This window comes from Scyliorhinus torazame, chromosome 8, assembly GCF_047496885.1.
Source record: "Scyliorhinus torazame isolate Kashiwa2021f chromosome 8, sScyTor2.1, whole genome shotgun sequence".
Classification (NCBI taxonomy): domain Eukaryota; kingdom Metazoa; phylum Chordata; class Chondrichthyes; order Carcharhiniformes; family Scyliorhinidae; genus Scyliorhinus; species Scyliorhinus torazame.
In genome coordinates, this window is record NC_092714.1 from 118,884,146 (window position 1) to 118,898,324 (window position 14,179).

Genomic DNA, 14,179 nt, shown 5'->3' on the forward strand with positions numbered 1-14,179 from the left:
TCATGCGCACATGTTTTGGGGTTGCGAAAAATTGGAAAGGTTCTGGGCGGGAGTGCTCGCGGTCTTAGCCAGGATAGTGGAGGAGGAGGTGAACCCAGATCCTTTGGTGGCGATGTTTGGGGTTTCGGAGAAGCCGGAGCTCATGGAGAGGAGGAAGGCCGATGTCGTGGCCTTCGCCTCTCTGATTGCATGGTGGCGAATTTTGCTGGAGTGGCGGTCGGCATCGCCACCAGGGTTGCAGCATAGTTGGGTGACCTGTATGACTTCCTGCGATTAGAGAAGATAAAGCATGAGTTAAGGGGCTCAGCAGTGGAGTTTGAGGAAAGATGGGGAATGTTTGTGACCGTGCTTGAGGAGCTGTTTGTCGCAGGGGGGAGGGGGGGTTGTCATGATATGCAGACATGCACATAATGAGATACAAACAGGCAGCTAATGAATACAGAGAACAGGACATAACCAATCAGCAGGCAGAACACTTGGGGGTGGTTTCCCACTATAAAAGGCACGAGGCACTCACACTCCGCCTCTTTGCACTGGTGACATCTACAGTGAGTCAGGGTGTACATATCATATAACTCCTACAGCACGTGGCTAAGAGCTAGTTTGGTTCAGTCAGACAGATTAATCACACGCGGTTAGCAGAGATTCGAACTCACAGAGGATTGAGCTAACTGTTTGACAGGTTCAATAAATCATATTGAACTAACTTTAAGGTGTGGAGTATCTATCAGGTAAAGCTGCATCCAGTTGCAGCCCGTGTTATCTTACTGTGCTTAACACGACAGGGGGTGGGTGAAAAAGGAGAAACATTTGTACAGACTGTATAGTTGATTGTTGGGAAGTATGTTTCCCAGGGTGTTTATTTGCTGTAACCTGCTTTGATATATGTTTGTAACAAAATATGTTTTTTTTTAAAAAGGAACAATCAAAAAACATCCCCTTGTCCCGTCTGCAAAACTCAGAAAAATGTTGATCTACCAATGGGACAAAGGGAGACTTACATAGGTGGCAAATGAGATTACACTTTAAGAAATTAGGTTCCCTGCTACACGTGTCTCTTCAGCCTCCTGTACAAATGTTCTGTGAAGTGAAAGCAGTGTTTTGAAAGCTGGAACATAAATCTTTCCCTACTACTTAAATGTCGGAGGCTGTGGCCTGATTTCAGTTTAGCTGGTTGAACTCCTGCAGCATTGTATGCTGTGCCCCTCTGATCAGCACTGCTCCAACTGATTTAAAGCTGGATGGACTTCAAAGCTAGTTGATAAAGTTACAGTGCAAGTACACTTGTGAACTGCCACTATGCCTTCTGCTCAATCCTAAAGGGAGCCAGTACTATGGGATGAGAGGGCACACTATTTCATGTGAAATATTTGGGCCTAGCTGCTGAAAATAATAGTCTTTGTTCATTGCTAACTGCCAAATAAACTTCAGGTTGGCAGTTGCTATCTATTTTTGACATGGACTCCGCTCCTGATTCACTTTTCCTTTCTCGTCTGAGATCAGGAAGCCAAGGAGCGAGATGCCTTTCTCTGGTTTGAATTTGGAGAGCTCTCTCCACCACCTTCCTGTGCATTTGGACATACTCTGCTGTTTCTGATGCAAGCCAGCTGGCCTTTAGCACATGTTCTTTCCCACCCCAGCAATTTCAGAGACAATTGACATGAACCATATGGAACTGCTTCACACCATACCAACCACCCCCCCCCTCCCCTGTGGCCCCCCCCCCATTCCACCCTCCCCCCTCCCCTTTCCTTTCCCTGCAGCTTTTGTAAAGCAAAATCAAGCACTCAGTGGGCAGCAGTCAGCGTTGATTCACTGAACGGAGAAACCTTCCTGCTCCGTTCTCATGTTTTTGAATTATTCCACTGCCGAATGTTTTGTGATTATGTCCCAAAGAGCCACAATTACTCTCCAAAGCGTGCAAAGGATAATAAACTAGGTGGAATGGCCACAGTTCCCATTATTCAGCATTTGTGATAATTTAAGGGCTCAAACAAAAGATGTTGCAGAGTTTTGAAAAGCAAGCAGCTCTCACATATCCAAATGGGTATGTTGATGTTCAGCTTCAGAGCTTGTAAGTAGTAAAGAATAAACTGAACTCCGGGCTAGGTGTTAGAAAGTGGGATTAAAATGAGTGGATAGTTCATTTCCTCACTTTTCTTGGCAGGTGCAGCCACGATGGGCTGAATGGCCTCTTTCTGTACCATAACTGTTCTATGGTTCTAAAATAACTATTTTTATCTTTCCTGACTCTTTTCAAATGCGCAGTTCTGTTCTTAAATAGTGCAGAGCAATAATACTCACAATACACCCGAGGGACACTCTCTAACCATTTCACTCTTCCAATTTTGAAGGCTGGCAATTCTTTTTACAACTCAACCCCTTTGTTTTCATCCATTTAATTTTAACTGTACGTTACCATTTATTTATTTCTTGTCTTACTTTATATATATTTCCCCCCCCCCTATCTTAACCCACTTTCCTTACCTTTTCTCCCCTTTGCTTCCCCTTCCCACTGCTATCTACACTGCACATTCAAACCAGGAAGTGACACAAGAGCTCTAGAAACATGCCATCCTCCATAGAGTCTCCTTTCTTGTTTCCCCACTTAATGACTGTTAATAAAATCCTCCACAATTAATGTTCTGCACTCATTGTTGTTCTTCTTATGTGAACAATTTATTGGATGCTTTCCTCTCCTACCAGGTGATCAATAACAATGTTTACTGATGACCTTTTTTTTACTTTACCACATTTCAGATTAATGGTGCTGATGAACGGTCATTAACCTGAAACATGAGCTCTGAGCGATACTTAATGGAGGTGATGGGGGTCTCGCCTGCTGGCTGGAGAGCCAATGAGAGTCCCACAATGTCTCTTTCAGGACAGGCCCACTAAATTAGATGCTAATCAGGCATTTGACTGGGCAGCAGCAGGGTTTCCTGTGATCAAGTAGCCCAGGGGTAGAAGTCGTGCAATTAGCTGACCAGCAGTGCCACTGGGGAGGCAGTGGCTTTTTGCCACTACTACATCCATCCAAGAACTTATCAGATCACCATGGACACAGAAAGAAGAGCTCTTGGGTTGGGCTTGCAGAGGACAGGTGGGGAGGAACCAACAGTGAGGTAGGGGGCTGGCTCTCAGTGGGTGGGACATCTGCTGCCAATGCCTGGTTGCCTGGTCCCTCAATTAGACACTGAGTATCTTTAAATAAGGTACCCCCTCATCACCCCCAAAGCCCACAAACAAATGCACCAGGGTTTATGTTTTGGACTTCCAATGCATGGCAATCCTCTTGCATGGGGAATACCAGCAGTGGTGGGATGAAGCCCTTAAGTGGGCATTAATTGCCCACTCAAGGCCTCTGTTAGTGGTGGAGTGGGAAGGCCATCTACGGCCATCCTACTATGGACTTAATCATGGCAGTGGTGGGAAGGCCACAGGGTCCCGGCCCAACCCCTTCCCACCTGATTAAATGACCCCTGTTGCCAAACTCGCCACAGGGTAGGACATAATTTGCCCTCTGTTTGTCTCTCTGCAAGAGCTGCCAGACCTGCTGATTATTTCCAACTTCTTTTGCCTTTAGCCCTGGCTGATATTTATCTCTCAATTGATATTGCTAAAACAGGTTACCTCATTGCTGATTGAGGGGCCCTTCAATGTGCAAATTGGCTGCTGCATTTCCTCTTAATGAAGTGACTTCACTTTAAAAGTACTTCATGTCTGTGGTAGTCACCACTGTTTGTATATATTACGTATATGAGAAGTAATACGGTAAGGCTCCTGTACTACAGGTACGGGGGTAGATCCCTGCCTGCTGGCTCCGCCCAGTAGACGGAGTATAAATGTGTGTGCTCACCGAGCTGCAGCCATTTTGGCAACAGCTGCAGGAGGCAACACATCTCTGCTTAATAAAGCCACGATTACTCTACACTCGTCTCGTCGTAATTGATAGTGCATCAATTTATTAAGCAGAGATTTTACAGCGATGGACCTACGCATCAAGCCAGATCGCCTGCACCCACAAGCAGACAATGCCACGTCGGCCTTCGACCACTGGCTAGCTTGCTTTGAAGCCCAAATCGGATCAGCGACAGAACAACCCTCAGAAGCACAGAAACTCCAGATCCTGTACACACAGTTGAGCTCCGATATTTTTCCCCTTATCCGGGACGCGCCCAAGAACACTGAGGCCATGTCACTTCTGAAAGAGAACTATACCTGGCCGATCAACAAACTCTACGCCAGGTATCTCCTGTCCACGTGGCAACAACTCCCCGGTGAGTCATTGGAAGATTTTTGGCGTGCCCTGCACACCCTGGCAAAGAACTGCGATTGCCAAGCAGTTTCGGCCGTTGAAAATACCGAACACCTAATCAGGGACTCTTTCGTTACGGGCATAGGGTTGGCGTACATCCGCCAGCGCCTCTTAGAAGGGGGTACGCTCGACCTCGCGGCGACCAAGAAACTCGCAACTTCACTAACGGTAGCCTCCCGTAATGTACTAGCGTACGCCCCCGACCGCACGGTGCCCCCCTCCAGGACATCGTGGACCCCACCAGAGACAGCCCCCAGCCAACCCCAAGCCTGCGCCGCACGTCAGCCAGCCAACCCCTGGGGCCCCAAGTGCTATTTCTGCGGGCAGACAAAGCACCCCCGGTAGTGCTGCCCGGCGTGGAGCGCAATCTGCAAGGCCTGCGGGAAGAAGGGACACTTCGCTGCGGTGTGCCAGGCCCGTTCGATCGCCACTGTAACCAGGCCCATTGTTCCTGCACCCCCCACTTGCGACCCGTTGGCGCCGCCATCTTCCTCATATCAGAACACGTTCGGGGGGATCTTATGGAGACATATAAAATTATGAAGGGAATAGATAGGATAGATGCGGGCAGGTTGTTTCCACTGGTCGGGGAAAGCAGAACTAGGGGGCATGGCCTCAAAATAAGGGGAGGTAGATTTAGGACGGAGTGTAGGAGGAACTTCTTTACCCAAAGGGTTGTGAATCTCTGGAATTCCTTGCCCAGTGAAGCAGTTCAGGCTCCTTCTTTAAACGTTTTAAAGAAAAAGATAGATGCCTTTCTAAAGAATAAAGGGATTCGGGGATATGGTGTACGGGCCGGAGAGTGGAGCTGAGTCCACAAAGATCAGCCATGATCTCATTAAATGGCGGAGCAGGCTCGAGGGGCCAGATGGCCTACTCCTGTTCCTAGTTCTTATGTTCTTATGTCAACTGTCTGCTGAAATGGTTAATGTTTCCTGCAGAAACTCAGGGGCGGAGAACTTAGAATGATGCCATTTACGTCTTTTCACGGAATCTAAAAACGTATTCATATTCAATTACCTTTATTCGTAAAGGCACTTTCTTTCTTTTAAACTGATTTTAATTTCCAATGTTTCCATTCATTAGAGAAATCTCAACAAAAATCACTTAAGTTATAATCTCTGACTCACAATGACAGACGATTAAAAATACAACCCACTTAGCACTTCATGCTTTGACTAATATTAATTGGTTAAACAAAACACACAGATTATCACAGCTCACAAATATCACAGTTAACCGGTAGCCTTATCTCACACACAAATCTGAATTCCTTTTTCTACAGGAACCCATCTGTTACGCTTTTACCTTAATCTTCTATTTACTTTTACTCCCCTGTTTTTTTTGAGAGGGGGTCAGCTTCATTAGATTCCTATGGGGGACATATAGGTTTTCCTACCTCATTCCGTTGCTTTACAATTGTTTCTTTTCATTTTCTTACTCATTTTGACTCCCTTATCTGTCTTCTTCAAGGAGTTCACCTTCTTTCACACTCTGGATGTCTTTACTGAGGCTTCGGGAAGACCTGTGAGGGGGTGTCGAGTTTATTGCTCATTGTTCCTTCTGCAAAATACTTTAGAACATATATATAACAATAACAACGACCGTGGAAATCATTTACAAATGGGAGCGCACACCGGTGTTTATCCTTTCACGAATCTCAAAGTCTTTTTTAATACATTTTAGTCTTAAAGGCACCTTTTTTCTTCCCATGCAGCTATCATTAATTTATTAATTAAGATAACTGTCCTAGCATGAGTCACTGGCCAGTAATTAAGGCTGCCGAGCAGCAGACCCCCCTTTCAGCTGGGGTCACGCTATGGTTCTCTCCCGTTCAGCTGAGAGAGTCCTGTTTAGAGATTTGTTTCGGGGTTCACTTCCCGTTAAATTAAAATGCAACGATCACGCCAATTTATCGTGGAAATCATAGAAAAGACAAATTCTTCGAGGTTCGATTTAAGGAAATGTATTTACACAAATATATTTGCGGAGAGAGAGTGTTCCAGCTGCAGTGCACTGCACTCTGAGATTCGATTGAAGACAGCAAGTTTTATAGTCTGAATTAACAGCTTGAAGTAAACAGGCATGTTTATATTAAATAGACATTGGAAAGTACGTAAGATGAAATACGTAGTACGTATGTACTACAAAAGGGATTATTATTTAAATGATAAAATATTAAAACATGCTGCTGTGCAGAGAGACCTGGGTGTGCTAGTGCATGAGTCGCAAAAAGTTGGTTTTCAGGTGCAACAGGTGATTAAGAAGGCAAATGGAATTTTGTCCTTCATTGCTAGAGGGATGGAGTTTAAGACTAGGGAGGTTCTGCTGCAATTGTATAAGGTGTTAGTGAGGCCACACCTGGAGTATTATGTTCAGTTTTGGTCTCCTTACTTGAGAAAGGATGTACTGGCACTGGAGGGTGTGCAGAGGAGATTCACTCGGTTAATCCCAGAGCTGAAGGGGTTGGATTACGAGGAGAGGTTGAGTAGACTGGGACTGTACTCGTTGGAATTTAGAAGGATGAGGGGGGATCTTATAGAAACATATAAGATTATGAAGGGAATAGATAGGATAGATGCAGGCAGGTTGTTTCCACTGGCGGGTGAAAGCAGAACTAGGGGGCATAGCCTCAAAATAAGGGGAAGTAGATTTAGGACTGAGTTTAGGAGGAACTTCTTCACACAAAGGGTTGTGAATCTATGGAATTCCTTGCCCAGTGAAGCAGTAGAGGGTCCTTCATTAAATGTTTTTAAGATAAAGATAGATAGTTTTTTGAAGAATAAAGGGATTAAGGGTTATGGTGTTCGGGCCGGAAAGTGGAGCTGAGTCCACAAAAGATCAGCCATGATCTTATTGAATGGTGGAGCAGGCTCAAGGGACCAGATGGCCTACTCCTGCTCCTAGTTCTTATGTTCTTATGTATGTCCTTGCTCTTGGCTAAAAACAACTTGAGTACACATTTTGTTATCTTTCGGAGGACAATGTGTTTTCATAATAAGGCCGAAACCAGAATATTAAGCAGTATTTTATTCATGTTACCTGACCTACTTATTTTCATTCAAAAGCAGTGTTGAACTATAGTCAAGCATTTCCCAGCATGCTTCGAAGTTGGTTTTAGCACAGGGCTAAATCGCTGGCTTTGAAAGCAGACCAAGGCAGGCCAGCAGCACGGTTCAATTCCCGTAACAGCCTCCCCAAACAGGCGCCGGAATGTGGCGACTAGGGGCTTTTCACAGTAACTTCATTTGAAGCCTACTTATGACAAGTAGGGGCAGCACGGTAGCCTTGTGGATAGCACAATTGCTTCACAGCTCCAGGGTCCCAGGTTCGATTCTGGCTTGGGTCACTGTCTGTGCGGAGTCTGCACATCCTCCCCGTGTGTGCGTGGGTTTCCTCCGGGTGCTCCGGTTTCCTCCCACAGTCCAAAGATGTGCGGGTTAGGTGGATTGGCCATGATAAATTGCCCTTAGTGTCCAAAATTGCCCTTAGTGTTGGGTGGGGTTACTGGGTTATGGGGATAGGGTGGCGGTGTTGACCTTGGGTAGGGTGCTCTTTCCAAGAGCCGGTCCAGACTCGATGGGCTGAATGGCCTCCTTCTGCTCTGTAAATTCTATGATAATCTATGACAATAAGCGATTTTCATTTCATTTCCCTTCCACAGTGTGCAACAACGATTACAGGATTCTGATCCTGGCAGCACAACAGATCCAGAGGAAGAATGCCTGGACTCCGCCCACTGTGTGGGCATCATTACCAAATGTGAATATGCCACATCCAACTCATCACAAATTCAATCCATCCTCGCTGTGGATTCTGCGGACGAATGGCGTGCGGTGATGCAGGTCAACCACTGCTCCATCCAGTTTAAGCTGGACACAGGTGCTTCTGCCAACCTCCTCTCACAGGCAGATTTGAAACGCATCAAGAAGCCCCTCAAGGTCCTTCCAGCAGCCTGCAGGCTCCTGAACTACAACGGAAATGCCATCACGGCACTGGGATCCTGCCATCTACTCGTCTCCACCGGAGCACCCATGCACGGAAATGTTTTGAAATTGTCAAGCCAGACAGGGCATCCCTACTTGGCGCGCAGGCCTGCAAGCAGCTGAACTTCTTGCAGCGGGTTTACACAACGACATCCTCCAATGTGGATCTTCAGGCCGGCATTGACGACATCCTCGCTCAGTATCCGGATGTGTTCGACGGGATGGGCACGCTACCATATCAATACAAGATACTCCTATGACCTGATGCCAAGCCAGTGGTCCACACACCACGCCGGGTCCCGGCTCCACTGAGGGAGCACCTGAAGGCACAGCTCAAGGATCTTCAGCAACAGGGCATCATTTCCAAGGTAACCGAACCGACTGACGGGGTCAACTCGATGGTATGTGTTAGAAAGCCTTCGGGAGACCTGCTCATCTGCATTGATCCCAAGGGTCTCAGTAAGAATATAATGCGTGAACACTACCCCATCCCGAAGCGGGAGGAGCTCACCAGTGAGATAGCACACGCATGTTTTTTCACCAAGTTAGATGCGTCACATGGATTTTGGCAAAGCCAGCTGGATTAGTACAGCAGAAGGCTCTGCACTTTCAACACACCGTTTGGCAGATTCTGCGATAATCGCATGCCGTTTGGCATTGTCTCGGCATCGGAGATCTTCCATCGCATCATGGAGCAGATGATGGAGAGCAATGAAGTGGTTTGTGTGTACATGGACGACATCATCATATGGTCCATGACCCCTGAAGAGCATGTCTCCTGTCTCCAGCAGGTATTCCGCCGTGTCCATGCCAATGGCCTAAAGCTGAACAGGTCCAAATGTTGCTTTGACATGTCAACACTCAACTTCCTAGGTCACCAGATCTCTCAGCAGGACGTGCGCCCAGACACAGACAAGGTCAAGGCCATCGAAGCCATGAAGGTCCCCGAAGACAAGAAGGCGATGCTGTGCTTCCTGGGCATGGTCAATTTTCTGGGCAAGTTCATCCCAAACCTGGCCTCACACACCACGGCCCTACGAAACCTGGTAAAAAAAGTCCACTGCCTTTGAGTGGAAGGCAGCACATCAGGCAGAGTGGTTGGAGCTGAAATCCAAGCTCACCACTGCACCCGTATTGGCATTTTTCGACCCAGCCAGGGAGACGAATATCTCGACAGATGCGAGCCAAGATGGCATCGGTGCGGTGCTGCTTCAACGCGATGACACTTCATCCTGGGCACTGGTAGCCTACGCATCAAGGGCCATGATGCCCACCGAAACAAGGTATGCGCAAATAGAGAAGGAATGCCCGGGTCTTCTCACTGGCATTCTCAAGTTTCACGACTATGTCTACGGCCTGCCGACATTCACTGTCGAGATGGATCATAGGCCTCTGGTCCACATTATCCACAAGGACCTGAACGACATGACTCCTCGGTTGCAGCGCATCCTCCTCAAACTCAGAAGGTATGACTTTGACTTAGTGTACACACCTGGCAAGGAGCTCATCATCGCTGATGCATTGCCCGCTCCATCACATTGCCTAGTGAACCGCTGGAAATCATCTGGCAGATTGAATCGCAGGTGCATCAGTGTGCTAGCACCCTCCCGGCGACTGATAGAAGGTGGTTCGTATCCGCGAGGAGACAGCCAAAGACCCCCTCTTGCAGCGTGTCATGCACCACCTCGCCAATGGCTGGCAGAAAGGGCAGTGCTCTCAATTTTACAATGTAAAGGACGACCTGACGGTGATTGATGGTATCCTCCTCAAGCTGGACCGGATTGTCATTCCACTCAGTCTCCAGAGCTTGGTGCTCGGCCAAATCCATGAGGGACACCTGGGCGTCGGGAAGTTAAGACACAGAGCCAGGCAGACTGTCTACTGGCCCGGTATTAGCCAGGACATCTCGAACATGGTCCTCAACTGTGCGACCTGTCAACACTTCCAGCAGCGCAGAGCAAGGAGACGCTCCAGCAGCATGGAATCGAGACCTCCCCGTGGTCCAAGGTTGGCATCGACCTCTTTCGTGCGAATGGTCGTGATTATGTGTTAATCATTGATTACTTCTCCAATTACCCTGAAGTTGTGAAGCTCTCAGACCTCACATCTCGAACCGTCATCAAGGCCTGTAAGGAGACGTTCTCCAGGCGTGGTATCCCACTCACTGACATGAGTGACAATGGCCCGTGCTTCAACAGCCACGAGTGGTCTATGTTTGCCAAGTCATACCATTTCAAACATGTCACTTCCAGCCCACACTATCCGCAGTCCAATGGGAAGGTTGAAAAAGGGGTGCACATTGTGAAACAGCTCACCTGCAAGGTCGCGGATTCTGCTTCTGACATCTACCTCGCGCTGCTTGCGTACAGGTCAACCCCACTGTCCACCGGCATGTCGCCAGCTCAACTCCTGATGTACAGGGACCTGCGGACGACACTTCCAGCCATACACTTGCCCAACCTGGATTACCTCCCGGTGCTGCAGAAGGTGCAACAGCTCCGAAACCAGCAAAAGCAGGGCTATGATGCTCATGCCACCAATTTTCCCGTGTTATCCCCGGCAGACATTGTCAGGATCAAGGTACCGGATGGTGGTTGGTCTGTTCCAGCTGTCGTTGTTCGACAGGCTGCGCCCCGCTCATATGTTGTACGTATGGCTGATGGTTCTGTTGTGCGACAAAACAGACAGGCACCGCGCAAAGTTGCCTGCCCGCAACCGCTTTCTTCTCCGTTTCCGTCTGTTCTTTTGCCACCTCCTGATACCTCGAACTACGAGGCCACCAGTCAGGCTTCCATCCCACCTGTCAAGGCGCCGTCGTCGCCACCACCACCTCTCCGGCGGTTGACAAGGATCAGACGCAAGCCCCAGAGACTGGACTTATGGACGTTTGTTTTGTTTGCTATGTTCTGTTTTCTCACATTAGACAGTTGTCTTCACATGTAAATACGTTCACATATGCCACCGCTTGTAAATATGTTAATATATGCCACAACATGTAAGTATGTTCCCATGTGCCAACAAAACATTTTTTTAAAGGGGGAGATGTCATGATATACAGACATGCAGATAATGATATACAGACTGGCACATTCAGGCAGCTAATGAACAGAGAGAACTGGACATCACCAATGAGTAGGCAGGATACTCAGGGGTGGTATCTCACCATAAAAGGCACGAGGCACTCACACGCCGCCTCTTTCCACTGATGAACATCTACAGAGTGAGTCAGGGTGTATTTACAGTATCACACCTCCAGCACATGGCTAAGAGCTAGTCTGGTTCAGTCAGACAGAGTAACCACACTTAGGTTAGCAGAGAGTCAAACTCATAGAGAACTGTGCTAACTGTGCTACTGGTTCAATAAATCAGATGGAACTAATTTCAAGGTCTGGAGTATCCTTTGGTTAAAGCTGCATCCAGTTGCAGCCTGTGCTATCCCAGAATACATAACACGACACTTCATTTCTTGTAATGGACTTCAGCACATCATGAGGTTGCAAAAGATGCTATGCAAATGCAAGTTCTTTCCTTCCTGTCCGAGTGTAACTTTTGGTGACTTTTCACCTCAAATTGCGGAAGAGTGTTCAGTGAAACCATTTCACATCGACGCAAATTTTGTAACATCATTGTCCTGTCAGGGATCGACGTGTTCAATAGGAGGACAACCATTGTCACTTTGGTGGCTGCATTTGGTTGTAAGCTAGCTTTGTGCTTACTCCTTGTCCTGAGATAAGAAAGCAGGTTTATTAGTGTGCAGTAGCAAAACTCTTCTCTTCCTTTTTCTCCTTAGGTAATGAAGGAACTGGGCAATTGGCAAAGTTGCTAAAACAGTGACTGATTCTTTTACCATAGCTCTGTAAAAGATTCCCCTATTACGGGAACCTGCAGGCCCAGATCCATTGTATTGCCATTACTGAAGGCACCTTCTGCATGAACTGTAACTCTGTTCCATGCAGCCTGAGCTTCAGATTTCTGTAAGTCACTGCAAGATGCACATGCATAAACATTTCACAAGTTTGCCTTTAAGAGAAGAAATCCCCTTCCAATTGGTATGGCCCAATTATTTCACAACTGGCAATAACATTTCAAGTGAATGTAATATTTACAGCACAAAACAGATGAGAAATGTAAGCTGATTTATGGTATTTGACAGTCCTCATTTAATGAAGTCTTCAAATTTGTCACTTTAATGTCAATGCAAGAAAACGAGTCAAGCTGTCCTATGTTCAGGTATGTCTGAGAGGAGTAAGTGGCCACTTTTCTTTATTTTCTCTCCTTATCTATCAAAGACATTAACTCATGCTGAGACACATCCAGTGAGATCCCACTGCGTTATTGTTCAAGTAGCTATTCATTGTGAGTCCAGACAGTGAATGGGCTGCAGAGTTTGTGAGGTCTCAGGGGGTGTAACCCACGTGTGAGAATCCGGGGACAGGGGCTCAGGTTTCTGGGCCTATATGGAAAATGGTGCTTCCTTGGGCTCAGTTTGATGTGGCAGGTGGCCTCAGACATCTGCAACCTCCTTCAGGAAAAGGCTCTTTCTGCTGGACCTGGTCACCATACATGGCCCATCGCTGCAAACATAAGAACATAAGAAAGAGGAGCAGGAGTAGAACATATGGCCCCTTGTGCCTGCTGCACGATTCTGTATGAGCATGGCTGATTTTCTGCCTCAGCTCCACATCCCCACTCCACCCCCTCTCCACATTTCCAACTCTGAGAGATCAAAAATCTATCTCAGCCTTAAATTTATTCACAGTAAAAAGTCTTACAACACCAGGTTAAAGTCCAACAGGTTTATTTCAAATCACTAGCTTTCGGAGCACTGCTCCTTCCTCAGGTGAATTATGCTCGGTTCGAGCAGGAACCCATCGATCCGCTGTTGAGTGCCCCAGCAGCCTATAACACACCCATACCCACCATAACAGCTTCCGAAGTCAGATTGACCTTCCTGAAAGTGAACCCACGGAAGGCGGCGGGTCCGGATGGGAATCCCTGGTCGTGCACTCAGAGCCTGCGCGAACCAGCTGGCAGATGTGTTCGCGGGCATCTTTAACCTGTCCCAACTCCGCTTCGAGGTCCCCACCTGCTTTAAGAAGACCACCATCATGCAGGTGCTAAAGAAGAACCGGGCAACGTGCCTCAATGACTACTGTCCGGTGGCCCAGTCGTAATGAAGTGCTTCAAGAGGTTGATCATGAAACGCATCAACTCCATTACTTCCAGAACATCTTGATCCACTGCAATTCGCATACTGCCGCAACTGGTCCACAGCAGACTCCATCTCCTTGGCCCTATACTCATCCCTAGAGCATCTCGACAACAAGGACTCCTACATCAGACTCCTATTTATTGACTACAGCTCCGCCTTCAACACCATAATCCCAGCCAAGCTCATATCAAAGCTCCAAAACCTAGGACTTGGCTCCTCACTCTGCAACTGGACCCTCGACTTTCTGACTCACAGACCATAATCAGTAGCAGTAAACAACAACACCTCCTCCACAATAGTCCTCAATACCGGAGCCCCGCAAGGCTGCGATCTTTGCCCCCTACTCTACTCCCTGTACACATACGACTGCGTGGCAAAATTTGATTCCAACTCCATCTGCAAGTTTGCTGACGACTCAAACACAGTGGGCCGGATCTTGAATATCAATGAGTCAGAATACAGGAGGGAGATAGAGAACCTAGTGGACTGGTGCAACGACAACAATCTATCCCTCAATGCCAGCAAAACTAAAGAGCTGGTCATTGACTTCAGGAAGCAAAGCACTGTACACACCCCTGTCAGCATCAACGGGGCTGAGGTGGAGATGGTTAACAGCTTCAAATTCCGAGGGGTACACATCACCAGAAATCTGTCCTGTTCCAC